Source organism: Larus michahellis, chromosome 2 (assembly GCF_964199755.1).
Source record: "Larus michahellis chromosome 2, bLarMic1.1, whole genome shotgun sequence".
In the NCBI taxonomy this organism is placed as follows: Eukaryota; Metazoa; Chordata; class Aves; order Charadriiformes; family Laridae; genus Larus; species Larus michahellis.
Genome location: NC_133897.1, coordinates 108,907,399 through 108,921,175, shown reverse-complemented (window position 1 = coordinate 108,921,175; position 13,777 = coordinate 108,907,399). Strand labels below are relative to the sequence as shown.

At 36.3% G+C, this 13,777-nt stretch overlaps 1 protein-coding gene and 1 long non-coding RNA gene across 5 annotated transcripts in view; one reads left to right on the top strand and one right to left on the bottom strand.

Annotated features, from left to right (window-relative positions):
* CCDC102B (coiled-coil domain containing 102B) overlaps window positions 1-13,777 on the top strand; it is a 179,005-nt gene that overhangs the window by 65,957 nt on the left and 99,271 nt on the right. The gene's annotated exons all lie outside the window — the stretch shown is intronic.
* LOC141739395 (uncharacterized) overlaps window positions 1-13,777 on the bottom strand; it is a 28,009-nt gene that overhangs the window by 12,577 nt on the left and 1,655 nt on the right. For both annotated transcript variants that reach the window (XR_012585700.1, XR_012585699.1), the window contains exon 2: window positions 6,063-6,216. This is a non-coding gene — a long non-coding RNA (uncharacterized LOC141739395). The remainder of the gene's footprint in view (window positions 1-6,062; window positions 6,217-13,777) is intronic.

Genomic DNA, 13,777 nt, shown 5'->3' with positions numbered 1-13,777 from the left:
GGCTTGGAACTATGCCCTGTGGTGCATCACCACCAAGGCTGAGCAGTCTAGTAGTCTGCAGCAGCGTTTCCAGACAGGACTCCTTGCCAGTGCCTGCCATAGTATCCTTGTATACTTACTCACTGTGTCCAGGGCTCCTGGACTCTGGCTGCAGGCAGAGCAAATGGTACCACCCTAAACAGTCTTCTGTGACACCAAACACCCATTGGCAACATGAATAAAATAAAAGGTCAACAGCATTAGAGGAAAGAAGGACTGCGGTGAACCCTTAATGTCACAATGAACTCCATTCACAGCAGCAAAAACTCTTTAAGGTAAAAACAACCTTATGAGAAAAATTACTGCAGCAATTAGTTCATCTCCAGATCAGCCATGGCATTGGAGACCTGGCCAGCCATATGTGGAGAAGACAGTGGTTTGCAGAGTTATTTAGCATATTATTTAACCTTGCTGCTGCCATTAAATGAGAAACAGGAGTTAAGGAAGGAGAAAGATAGTGGCTTTTTCAAGAATTCCAAGCTAACTCAATTTATATCTTAGATGGAACCTGTCTATTCCTGTGGAGACATTCTAATGTCACTGTTGAACCTTTCTAATTTCTGAGACCATCTCTATCTAATTTACCCTGATACTATCAATAACCTGAAAAGAATGGCCTTCACTTCAGATTCAGGAGTGTTTTATTCTGGGATGGTAGCTTGAATTCAAATAAAATAACATATTATATGCAGCATTAGAAGAGTAGAGAAGGATGATTTCTGTAAAATATCAGTAATGGTTAGATGTTTAGGTTAGCAAAGGGGATCATATGCAAGATTGAAACCACAGCTGTCTAAAGATCTTTGTGCATCTTAATCTGAATGATTTGGGCTTTATTTAGAAAGTAACACAAGGGATATGGGTAATGTATTATGGAATGAATTCCAGAGCAAAACACAGTTGCCTAACAACCCAGCTTCTCCAAAACCCATATTTGTGAGATGATTTGGGAGATCCATTGTAGTTGTTTAGAACAATATACAGTGCTATTAATTGACTTATGTCTGATTCATACTTTTGAAGGGTATAAACAAACAATGGCAATATTTATTTAATAACAGTTTTAGTAAGATTAAACATGGTATCAAAATACAGAAGTGAAGTACTTAGGATCTTGTCTAAATGATTTCATGTTAATACATAATTATCTTTCTCTTTAATATCTATACCTCCACAGAATATAGACTTTGGGCAATGTCTTGCCACATATGGTAGTAAATCATGCAGATTGAAGTTCTGAACACAAAAGTTAATATTAACTATGTTTTGCACAAAATGCAAGTCCTTAATATTATTCTTAGTTGGCAGTATGTTGGTTTGAAATGTTTCCAGATGCAGGTTTTGAAAGATTTACTTCTGTTGTACAACACGAGCAGAATTGATGAAACAATTGAGATCAGACATTGTTACTATGTGGTTTTATTGATTGTACTTCTTGGAATGGAGAATACCGTTTAAATTAATAGCTGTATTATTTGACAAATAGCATGGCAACAAATATTAAATGGATCTAACTTGTTCATCTAGGAAGGGATAAAAAAACCAAACCAACCCTTATTGGTGGTATAGATCAATACCCAAAACATGCTGTTTATGGAAAGATATTTTCTATTTCATCTGTGAATATGACCTTGAAACAAACCTATAAATTAATTGTGGGGAATAATAACTGTTCTTTTATATTATCTCTAATTATTATGGTAAATAATATATTAAATATTTGATTAATTGAATATGTTTTGTCGTGCAGTTGTACAGAATCTAAGTAAAAAATGATGAATTGAGGAGTTTGTGGATGCACAAACTAATTTTTTTTTTTTAAAAGTTCAATTCCCACCTTTAATAAGATAAGTTTATAATGTTGTTAGGAAAAAATCCATAGATTTTAACTCTGGAATGATGGACAACACTACTGGAGGAGGGGAACAGTGTGAGGAGGAAGGAGAAGCAAAGAGGAGCTCTTTATGGACTCCCCCATAACCACCACTCCCCATCTGTGCATAGAGGGAGGAGGTAGAGTCATCCGGAGTGAAGTTGAGCCTGGAAGAATGGTGAGAGGGAAGGAAGGCATTTTTATTTTCATCTTTGTTTCTCCCCATCCTGCTATATTTTTAATTGGCAATAAATCTGATTTTTCCTTAAGTCAAGTCTATTTTTCTTGTGAGGGTAATTTAGCTCAAGCCATGAGCCATCTTATTTTCTCCCCTTATGCTGTACAGGAGAGCGGGTGAGAGAGCAGCTGGGTGGGCATCTGGAATTCAGCCAAGGTCTTACCACAGCAATGTCAGATGTGTGTGTGTTCCTCACATCTCATAGGCAAAAAAATAATTTTTATAACAGCAACTTCAATGAGATTTGTTTTCTTCGTATTTTTAAAATAGAGGGACAATATCCACCACCTCCTTTTCCTTAGACAAAAGATGTGAAAGAGGTATTTCTTCCTCCTAATTAGAAAATGAGATATTTGATGATGGTTTTCTCACATGGCAGCAACTAGTTACCCTGCTGTAGTTATAAAGTCTTTGTAATTCTGCAGTATCATTGTTTAAATCTAATTTTTATGGATACAAAATTTTGATATGGGAATAGTTACAATGTGAATGACATGCTTCCTAACTTTAACCAAAAAAACACCAGTAAAGGCTCTGAGACTAAATTAGTGCTCCCTAAATCTATTTTTTTGGTTGAATAAGAAATCAAGGTTCAATCATTCCTTTTTTAAGATTGTCGTGGTAAATTACTGAAAAGAAAACTAGTTCTGTTTTACCTCAAACCAGGAAAAAGATGTAGAAAAATCAAATTGACAAAAAATTCAAAACATAAGTCCTCTGTTTCTGTACATCTCTAAGAAAGATATTATAACATGCTTGTACCCACTTTCAGATTTCTTATCAAGATAGTATCTTTTTCTTCCTTTCTCAATAGATTAAGCAACAGTTTCAAACAACTAGCAAAGTACCTACACTGTGATCTGTCTTGGTGTGCAACTGTATGACAGAGATTTAAGTGATTGAAGCATTAGGTGTATTAACTGAAGGGAAAAAATACTGTAAATTCATGGAAATAATGGCTACATATTTGATTCTCAAGAAAGGAAACTGCAAATACCACAGTTTTTAAACTTGCAGCATCATAAGATTCTGTTTCTTCATGATTCAGGGAAAAATATTACCAGCTATTTTTCATCGCTAGTTAGGAACAGACTGGATTTTAAAAATTGATGTATATATCAGACTTCTGTTTCTGCTGTGTTTTAAAGGATTACCACTACTTACATGCAGAACCTTTGGATGAGAAGCTATTGGATCAGATCACATCTTAGTAATGCAAATTTTATATGGTATATGAAGCACATATATTACATTTTTTTTATGAAAGCAAAATCTCAGTTACAGTTTTGGCAACTGAAGTATTAAATGCTTTTCTCTTTTTCTAAGAAAAATATAAAATATTCAATACAGGCAGCTAAAAAGACTGTTCATACCTCATTTATTCTTCTTGTTTTGTTTTTTTTTTTTTTCATTCAACTGCCTTTATTTTGACCATGAGGTTTCTCATCTTATTTTCTCCTCCTGTCCTGCTGAGGTGTGGGAGTGAGAGCAGCTTGGTGAGCACCTGGCAGCCAGCCAAGCTTAACCCACCACAGTAGAACACTTTTAACAAGAGATAGAGATAGGCTTATTATTCTAAGCTCCACAGAAACATCACAAATTATTAACTAGAACAGTATTTTCAAGTACAGTTGTGAAATAAAATTTGAGAAGTGGTTGAGAAAAATAAGTGGAATGAGATAAGGTGACAAATGTGGCAGCTGCATTAACATACCTTAACACTGTGGTTCAAAGTAATGTGGCTTTAAGGCAGATCCCCTTATCAGCTCCCCTTGAATTGGTATTGCTTTAGCTCAGAGTGATTTTGTGCACACTTATTTCCTTCTGAAGGAAACTATGTGGGAAGCTCTGCTTCAGACATTCACAGTCCTTGCTCCAAGACCTAAGTGAGTGGATAGGGCTGGACCAATGACAGTTCTTGGGACGGCCTCATACCACAGGTGGATTAAGGGCTATAGGAGCAGGCAAAACTTAGGCTCTGTTATTTGTGCATCAGCCTCAGCACCTGCTGCCGTAGTCTTCTTACTGACTTCTGCTGTGCTGATTTACTGGTTTGAACACAGCCAAATACAAAAGGAGATGCAAACTCATTCCTTATCAACAGTGATCACAGTAGATAGTGAGCTGTCTATAGGCTATCTGAATGCATGTGATCTGCCAGAGGTTGTAACCAGTTCTTTTTTAAAGATTCCAACGTACAAACCGGAGCGCACACAAAGGAAAAGAAAAGGTTAACTCTGCTTTATTGCAAAGCCTTGCTAAGCAGTTCCCAAATGTTCCAAAAGTTACTTAAGAGAGTCTTACCAATCCCATAGACCGTAGTAGCACCACTGAGCAGCAAGATAACGAGGAGCTGCATCGGTACAGCACAGGAAGGCAGGACACAGCGTGTTCAGGGCGTCCCCTGTATCTTCAAAATGCACTCCTGTCTCTCTTTCCCACTCCGGCCCAAGACAGTCCCCTTATATCCCGCATCGGATTGAGTGGAAAAGTACAGGCCAGAGTCACTGCACGCGTGGCCAGTGCCCGCAGCAAGCCTCACCAGACTCATGATCCAGCTTTGCTGCCAGCGGCTGTCTGATACCTGACTACACTGTTGTACTCCCTTCTTGTTATCTTCTTCTTCGAAGGTCAGGCTCTCATGGATACACACATAGTTTTTGCAGCAACAGTACTGAGGTCCTTTTTCTCGGCACATATACTGGGTTTGGTTCAACTAGTAATTTTCTGTCGTGTCTCGCTCAGACCATCCTCTATTATCCCTAACACAGAGGTGTTTCAAGGCAGCACCACAGTACAGAAGACTTTGCCTCAATGATGTGAAAGAGGTTTGAACAGTAAGGGCTTATACTAATTGCCATGAGTTTCATTCCTGGTTTTGAGTGACAGATCTCTCAGACTGAGTTTTTTTTAATATATTTTTCACTCTTCATCACAACAAAACTTGAGAGAAGACATAATTATGGTATTGTTAAACACTTTGATACTTCAGCTAGCACTGTTCATACAATGGAGAATTACCTTTGTTTCAATGCAAAGCTCTGGGGCTGGTTGTTGTGATAGTAAAGCAGTATCAGCTGCACAATTTGCTCCCTTAGCAGATTTTTAAAATGCAGTATTTTTTTTTTCCAGAATTACCACTTGAGATACAGTTGGTTTTATATGCTATTTTTTTCTGGTGAAATGCTCATTTCAATTTCTTAGAAAACCTACTAAAGTGTAGAGCTAAAAACAAATAAAAATAGTTTTTATAGGTAAGTTTATTTCCTCTGGCAAATTGTGCTGATGTTTAATAATGGCAAGGAAACAAAAAATACTGGATTACAAACTGTCATGGATCAACACTCAGCACTCTGTACTTTCCTCACCAAATTGTTTCCAGATTCAAAAACATTTAATTCTTCCTGACAAGAAGCAGCTGAAGGTCAAAGATCAGATTGATATCAGAGTGATAATAGTAAACACAGAAGTGCACTGCCATCAGAATCAGAACTGTGTTTTGATTTTCCTTACTTTGCATTTTTCCTCTTTTCATCACTAAGTACTGAAGGCCTTTACTACTTTTAATCTCCTTTGTTTATGTTTGTACTTACCTATCTTCCTAAATAATTCCAATGGGTTTCTTTTCTGTGGCAAAAGCCAACCATGGTTACCTTTGTGTGTTTACTGATATGATCTTCCTACAGCATGGAAACTGGTAATTTATTATTCTTCTTCTTATGGTTTGGGCCAGGTTGGCCAATGACAAGACAAGAGATGCTCTCCCCTACATCTTTCTTCAAGGAGAGGAAGAAGAGAAATAGAGTTATGAGTCTAGGAAAAAACCTAGACTACTTTAAATACTAACAATAACATAAAAAGTGATATAATGAAATAGACACAATATATATAAATATATACACAAAACCATACCAGTCTCCTAGGGAGATGTCACTGTCAGGCACTGGGGAAGTTCCAATCTGGACTCAGTGATAAATACGAACTGGATTCCGGGTCCAGCTTCAAGAACACACAGATCAGAATCAAAGGCAGATGAAGGGACAGGTTCCTCCTCGGACAAGGGTCACTGAAGAAAGAGAGATCCATTGAAAAGGCCAAACCACTGAAGAATAGCCAACCCAACCCCTTTGATCCCTCGGCTTTTAACCAAGCAGGGCAGATGGGATGGAATATCCTATTGGTCAGCTTGGGTCACCCCCCCACCCCCCACCCCCCCCACCCCACACACACACACACACACACACACACAGGTGCAACCCCTCCATGGGGTAAACACCCAAGTCAGGTGACCCTGGTTGCCACAGCAGCAAGTAAGAGCAAGAGCTTCTCACTGAACAGAAAGTTGGCTCTGCTCCACCCCAAGCCAGGATAGCTCTCTTCTCGTCCCTTCCCCCTTATTTTTTCCTGATTTAATAGCCAGGTGTTCCAGCATGTAAGGGCCTTTTCTTTTTCTAAGACAGCTAAGTTTCTATAAGAATGATTGTGGAAGGCCTTTGTTAGGTGCCTTTTGAAGGCCTGCCTAGACCTGTGACCCAGCAGAGTCGATTCATTGACTCATTCAGAAAACTGAAATAGATTTGTAAGACCTAAGTTTTCTTGCACAAAAATTGTTTTGATTCTTCTTCGATATATAATATTTGTCCATGTGTCATGTTATTTGTAATTAAGAGTGTCAGATTTTGTGTTACAGGCATTAAGTCTTTCTTTTTTTTTGATCCCCTCTTGTAGCATTTTAAAAATTGTTTTCATGTTAGCTGTTTTCTAGGCCTTCTGAATCCTTTAATGACTGGTATCTGGTCCCAGGGATTTTTAATTATCCTTTTTCTCTATTTGTTTCATGAGAATGTTCAATTTGAGACAGATCGTGTGATATAGTCCCTATATAAAGTATGGGCAAAGGATTATTTCCGTGCTTCTCTTATACAAATATAGAGGAAATTCAAATAGCTCTCGTTTCCTTCATTTTTTTGTATTGATTGTGTAATGGCCAACAGACCATCAGGTTTCTTTCTGTTGATTTGTTAGAAAAAGGATTAATAATAGTTTTTATAACTTATGCAAGTTGTTCCTCATATCCTATTCAGCCTGCCTTACTATAACTTTACAAAAAGACTGCAAGATTTTAAGATCTTTTCTGTTTCTCCCCTTTGTAAACAGCTAGTTGTAATATATCATGTGATACAGAAGTTTATATAGTTCCCTTTATGACATAAATACAGTAGACCCCACCCCAGGATATACGTATAAGAAATTGGTTTAACTTTTTTCTGCCCTATTCTTAGACTTGAATGTGTTTTCAGGCTATTTCCCAAAATCTGTGATAAAAATAAAATTCAGATCTTCTTGATTCTTCCCCACACACACACACACTATTTTATTCATTCCTGAAATATGTTCTTTATATTAATCCTGTTGAGAGAAGATCAGGAATTTTCTCCTTTTTTTGTCTCATGATTAAGTTGTCAGTTGGTAAAGGGATGTATGCATAAAAATGCGTTGATGCTCAGTTCAAGTTTCATTGCTTTAAATTCAGCCTGTCAAATCTGACAGTTTCAGTGATTAATCTTTTCAGTTACGTTAAAACTTTGGCCCTATGCGGAATATCTGTGAGCTTGTCTTAGTTGGCAAGGTACTTCTTACATTTGCCGAATATTTGAAATGAGTTCTTCTGATAAACATCTGACTTGTGACTTCTTTGAAGTGGCAGACTTTCAAACTCACTTATTGACAAATTCCTTTTAAGAAAAATAAAATAAATCAAAAAAGCAATGAGAGACTAATTCAGCCTTCAGTTTTGGGCACCTTGTAACAGCCATGGAAAAAGAGAGAAAAGGATTGTTCTTCAGCAGTATCCCTCTTAAAAATGCATACTCATGGATATGAACAGCATTTTGTGGTATTTCTTATAAACTTTGGAAATTTCAGTTCTTTAAACAGACAGCAGTAAATGCTTGGAATATCTTTTGCTTTGTTTTGCTGTGCTATGTGTACCTCAATACTTTCAGGACAGTTATCTTCGGTTATTATCTTCAATGAGGAGACCATGGGATCATTTCTCCCTGAACTGCCCTCACTAACCCTTTTAGCCAAGTTTGTGTAGCAGACATGTCTCCGCGTAAAGCCTCATAACATTACGCATTCATTTTTTTAATTTTTTTTTTTTTATTTTTTGTTTATTTATCTCAGTATGTTGAAAAAGTAATCTAACTGAAAGCAGTTTGATTTTGGTCCAACACTTGCCTTTTGTGCTCATTTGAGTTGGTGCTGGAGTCACCAGTAATTCTGGTTAAACTGTTAGTTACAGAGTATTGTCCTTTCATTATACTACCATTTTTATTTCCGTGTTTTTCAGACGATGTATTTCTTCATGGAATCCTTATTTTAAAAAGAACAAACCACAACACCCCAAGGCTTAAGACTGGCGTAAAAAATTAAGTCTTGTGTCAAAGGAGATAACAGAAATAACAGCTTTTATTTTGTTATTAAAGTCATTTTGTCAATAAATTGCTTAAAAACAGCTCTTGTCATTTGTGTACATTGGAGCCAGATAGTGCCCAAATGGCATAAATATTGATTTATAGAGCTGAATGCCTCTTGTCTGACCCCGTCACTTCCTGTATGCTTTGCTTTTCTCAATTTGGGGATATTGACCCCTCTGTCTTTCCCTGTTTCAGAAAATTTGTGAGGAAGAAAAGTAATAGTTGGTGTAAGATAACCAAAGTTATTTCTCTATCTGAAGTTAAAATCCTTTTGTTTGTTTGTTTGTTCTTTTTTTTAAGATGCTTTGTCCAGAATTTTTTTTAATACTTGATGATGATAAAGGTGGTTTCTTAAAAGACAATGTTGTACCCTACATCTGTCCTTCTTAATGCAGAAACATTGTGGAAGAAATTATTTTATTTTTTTTTTTTGTAAGTGAAGGTTATTTACTATTTCTAGTCTCTTTGTTTAATTATAGTTGGTAAGTGTAGATGTTAAAAAAACAATTTCAAGACATTCTTAATCTGTGTTGTCAGATACCATAATTGCAAAGGAAAATAAATAATCTCACTATTTTTCCTTTTCTCTACAGTGAGAAATACCAACCAAGTAATTTAGCAGGAACCCTTAGATACGAAGATAAGTGCTGGTTTATCCATTTTCTAATTGGCATATTTGGGGTGATTGTATGGGGCTGTATTGTATATCTCTGAACTTGTGTTACACAAGTCTTCTCACTCAACTAATTCATCCCGTTTTGCTTTCATTTTCCTTTTTGCATCTTTTTCCTGTGCTTCTTTCAGATAGGTGACATTGTTTGGTTACTTACTTCAAGCCCTGCATCTTACAAGGAGATTTGTTTTCATATCACCAAATGTGCAATACAAATGAGTGGCAACCATGTTGGAAGAAGATTTAATTTCTTTAGTACCAAATAGTGTACTATATTTAACACACTGTTGCATACCCTGCCTGAGCAAGGTTGTAGAAACCTTTCTGACAGCTGTCTAGGAAATATTTTTCTGTTATTGTAGTGTTTGCAAGAGGTTTTCCTAACTCAGCAGGTGATTAGTCCACGGAGACTGTTTTTTTGTCCAGTGCTGTATAGATATGTTGTAGCTATAAGTATTTGGAATCCAGAATTCCTCTTACGTTGTACTACCGTAATTTTGATATGTGTCAAAATCAGTATGTTGACCTCTACCCCAATACGTCAGAGGGGCTCCCATTCCCTAAGGGAAGAGGAGCCAGGAGCTGAGCACAGGACCAAGGCCAGGAGAGGCAGAGACCTTATGCAGTCCCACAGCACCTGAGGAAGCAAAGCAGAGTATGTCTGTTGGTGGCATCCAGGGTCGCCTGAATGTCCAGATCATCAAGCAGTCCACAGGGACTCTGATGCAGCTGAGGCTGGAGCTCAGGCAAGGCTCATGGGAGAGCTGCCAAGACAAGGAGGAGCAGCCCTTGCTTTTGGTTTCCAACAGAGTTATCTGGAAGAGGTTTACTTAAGGTTCTTTCTAAAAGGGGAGCAGGGCACAGCTCTACGCTATCTCTAAATTGGCCCTGAGATCAGGAAGAGAAATCTCAGGACAGGTAGGATGCCCTTAGAGCCCTGATGTTCCTCACTCAGTATTAAATGACTGCATGAGCATTAGGGCATGGCTGAGACGCTGCAAAGCAGTAGAACAGGGAAAGGTTCTACCCAGTCTAATCTAATTCACCAAAATTTTAAGTTCCTTTTGTCTTCAGACTGATTAAATATGATCTGGTTTTTAATATTATTTTGTGATTGTTGGTTGGTCTGATAAATTCATCGATTAGCAACTTTTATGTCCTGTTGAAGGTCAACAATGGTAATCGCTGACCTTCAAATAGAAATTACTATAATGGACTCCTGTATAGTTGAGTGGAAATACCTTTTACCACGTTTAATGACCTAGAACTGATTAAGTTTAACTCGGTTACTCTGCATTCACACTCTTGTAGTTTTATGATTACTAGGTGTAAAGGTATCTGCAATTCAGAATTGTCTTAGACATTTACATCTCATCACATGACATACAGAAGCCATATACCATGACTGAAGAAGCTGCTTTTTCACAAGAAGTTATATTTCCAGCTAACTAAGTGGAATTGAATGTGTTTGGCAGTTCTGCATCCCTGGGTCCAGGGTGTAAGATGGATCAATTTACATGAAGAATATTGTTGATAAAATCTGAAAGGTCATGGTACTTGCACATACATAATAGTCACCCTTCTAAAAAATCAATCTGGCTACAGTGATTAGGTGAAGAAAGCTATTGATGCTTCTGTTTGTTTGAGAGACTGATGGTTGTGTTGAGAGTAAACTTTTTTTTCCATTGGCCTTATTGGAACTTCTTAAATCTAATAACGGTGTTTACTTGTTTTTTACATACAAGAATAACCTTTATGATTTAGAAAATGTCAACTCTAAAAATCCAAAGTTTGGAGGAAAATATGCTATGAAGAGAAAGAGGAAGAACGTAAGGTCCTGGAATTAAATAACTTGAGGAATTGGAAATGTAAACTGTTACCTAGTTTGGGGTAGTTCCTCTTAAGACTGTTTCAGTGCTGCTCTTCCATATGTAATAAATCATTGCAGATGTGATTGAGGTGTTTGGTTCCTATCCACCCTGAACAGTCTAACAGTTAAGCTACTATGAAGACCGTGTGTATCTTATTTTTGTTCATCTTTTGCTGGATAGATTTTCACATGGAGAGACATATAAGCAACATCCCAACATCCCACTCAGTCCTTAGGCTTATTCCAGCATAAACTGTCAGTTTCTTGTCTTTCAGTTTCGTGGGTAGGAAGGCTGTTAATGCTTAATTCCAACACTGCAAAGCCCCTCAAAGAAACAGTTTAATCCTGCAGATTTGAAAATAACATTAACCTGAAACATAATAAATAATTTGTTAAAAGGAGCAGTCAGTGTTTGAAATCAAGGATTTTATTTCCATTCTCTATGCTTACTTCATTCAATTGGATGCTCTTTTTCCTATTCTGAAATCCACAGGAAATAGGAGTTCAGACTCTTGATGGACATTGCATTCCAAGTTGAGGATTAGCTTTTTGCCTTTAAAGATGTACTTCAAAGTTTTGGCAGTAAAGGGTTGAAATTGGATTGACATGTAAATTAATTCATAGTGGTGATGATGGACTTTTGACTTCCACATTTAGATTATTAAAGAAAATAAAGTGATTGTTAAGTCCAAAAGCAGGACTGTTAAGGTCAATAGCTGGACTGTCTCAAGTGTTACTGGCAGAACAGAGGCAATTGTATAATTTTTTTAGCAATACTTGGAACATAAATTTAGTGTTACTTTTCAATTCATGCAGTCCTTTGTTATTTTGTAGCATGTGAAGACTTCAAGGCTTTATTTCAGATCTGTTCTGATGTTGGTGTATATAACAGTGGAATGCTTTTAAATTTGTTTGTCACAGGAAGACTGAATTAGCGGATTATTTTTCATCTCATTGAGATTTTGAAAGTTTGCATAACTGTCCTGTCTTAGTTATACTAGCTACTAGTTATCCTGCTATACAATAGAAGATACTGCCAAGGTACCCCAACTTTCATACTTTATTTTAAAACAAATGGCTTCAAAATTTGTATCATATTAACATACCTGAATCCACCAGTATGGCCTGTGAGTGCAGTTACTAAGAAAAAACCAGAAATTATATGGTTATTGTATCAGCTTCTTCAAGGTGAAGAAAATAGGAAGGTGTTTGCTAACTGGGTCTTAGACTATCAACCTTTGTATGACAGGGACTGTACCTCCTCTTCTTATTTGTAAGATTTTTGTATTTGAAAAATTGGTGCGGATTCATATGGATAAAAAAAATTAAACCAATTCTATTACAGTCAGCTCTGATAGATGAAGACTTGATCATATCAAGTCTTTGAATAAGGTCTAACCCACTAAACTTCTATCAGAGCTACTGCTTTTGTCCATCACTAGAGTTTGAATGCTAAACCATATATAAAAAAGTCTGTACAAACAGATCTATTGTTCCCATAGCACGCTACTAAAAAATTGCAGTGTTCTGTAGCAAAGCGTACAAGAATAAACATACCCTTGAGCACTACACAGAGCGTAAAAACAACCTGAACACTTTGGTTTTGATGGTGAGGTTATCAATAGTTCCATGATTCCCTCTATTTGAAATAAGGTATTCATTATTTGATGAGTTCTGTGGACACTCTGAACTCTGCTGGAATTCTCAGTGTTATTCTTTTTGTTAATACAAGCTGTAAGAATAGGCTATAAGAAGGATGTATTTTCTCATATAATTTTCATATGTCTCAACATCTATGCTGTCTCTATTTCTTCAAGTTTGTGTGTTAGTAACAATCCCACTTTCAAATACAAATCTTAGCGTTACATGCTTTAAATAGCAAGATGTAGATATGTATAATTCTCTAGACATTCTGTGTGCTTCTGTTTATCTGTATATTTATATAAAACTACGGGACACATATTATCACTTTCCTTTAAACCATAATTCATAAGCAGCTCTCTTTTCCCTGGAAGAGAAGGAGTACAGTTTAGCATTTTACACACTGTATGGAAAGAATTTCTTATTTTCATTACCACATGATTGCAGTGAATGCAGATCTCAAAAATATAATTAAATTTAAAAAATCAGAGGCAGCACTCATATATTCTATTTAAAAGTTTATAGGGTTATAACATCTTAAACTAATCTTGGATTGCGGACAGTCTTTTTTCTTCATTTTCAGTTATGAAGGTGGTAGCAAGGCATTAGATTCTTTGTATTAAATATTTTTTTCAGAAGCAACACTATGAAAGTTACACTTCTGTCTTACCATACTACAGTGATATGACTGAAATAAAATATTTCAAATAATCTTTATTAGAAATAGTTCATCTTATGTGAGCAAAATCCAGTGATTTTATTGTAAGAAAAAATTGTACTGGAAGTATAATTATAAATATGCATGCTTTTTAAAGAAAAAAAAGGTAAAATATTTACACTTTAAATTGAAAGTTGATCCTTTCTGTTTAATAAAATAAAAGGAATCATATTGTCAACAATAAGTGTTCAGTCACAGTAGAAATTTATAATTAAATTGGGATGAAAAATACATTTTCTTTCATTG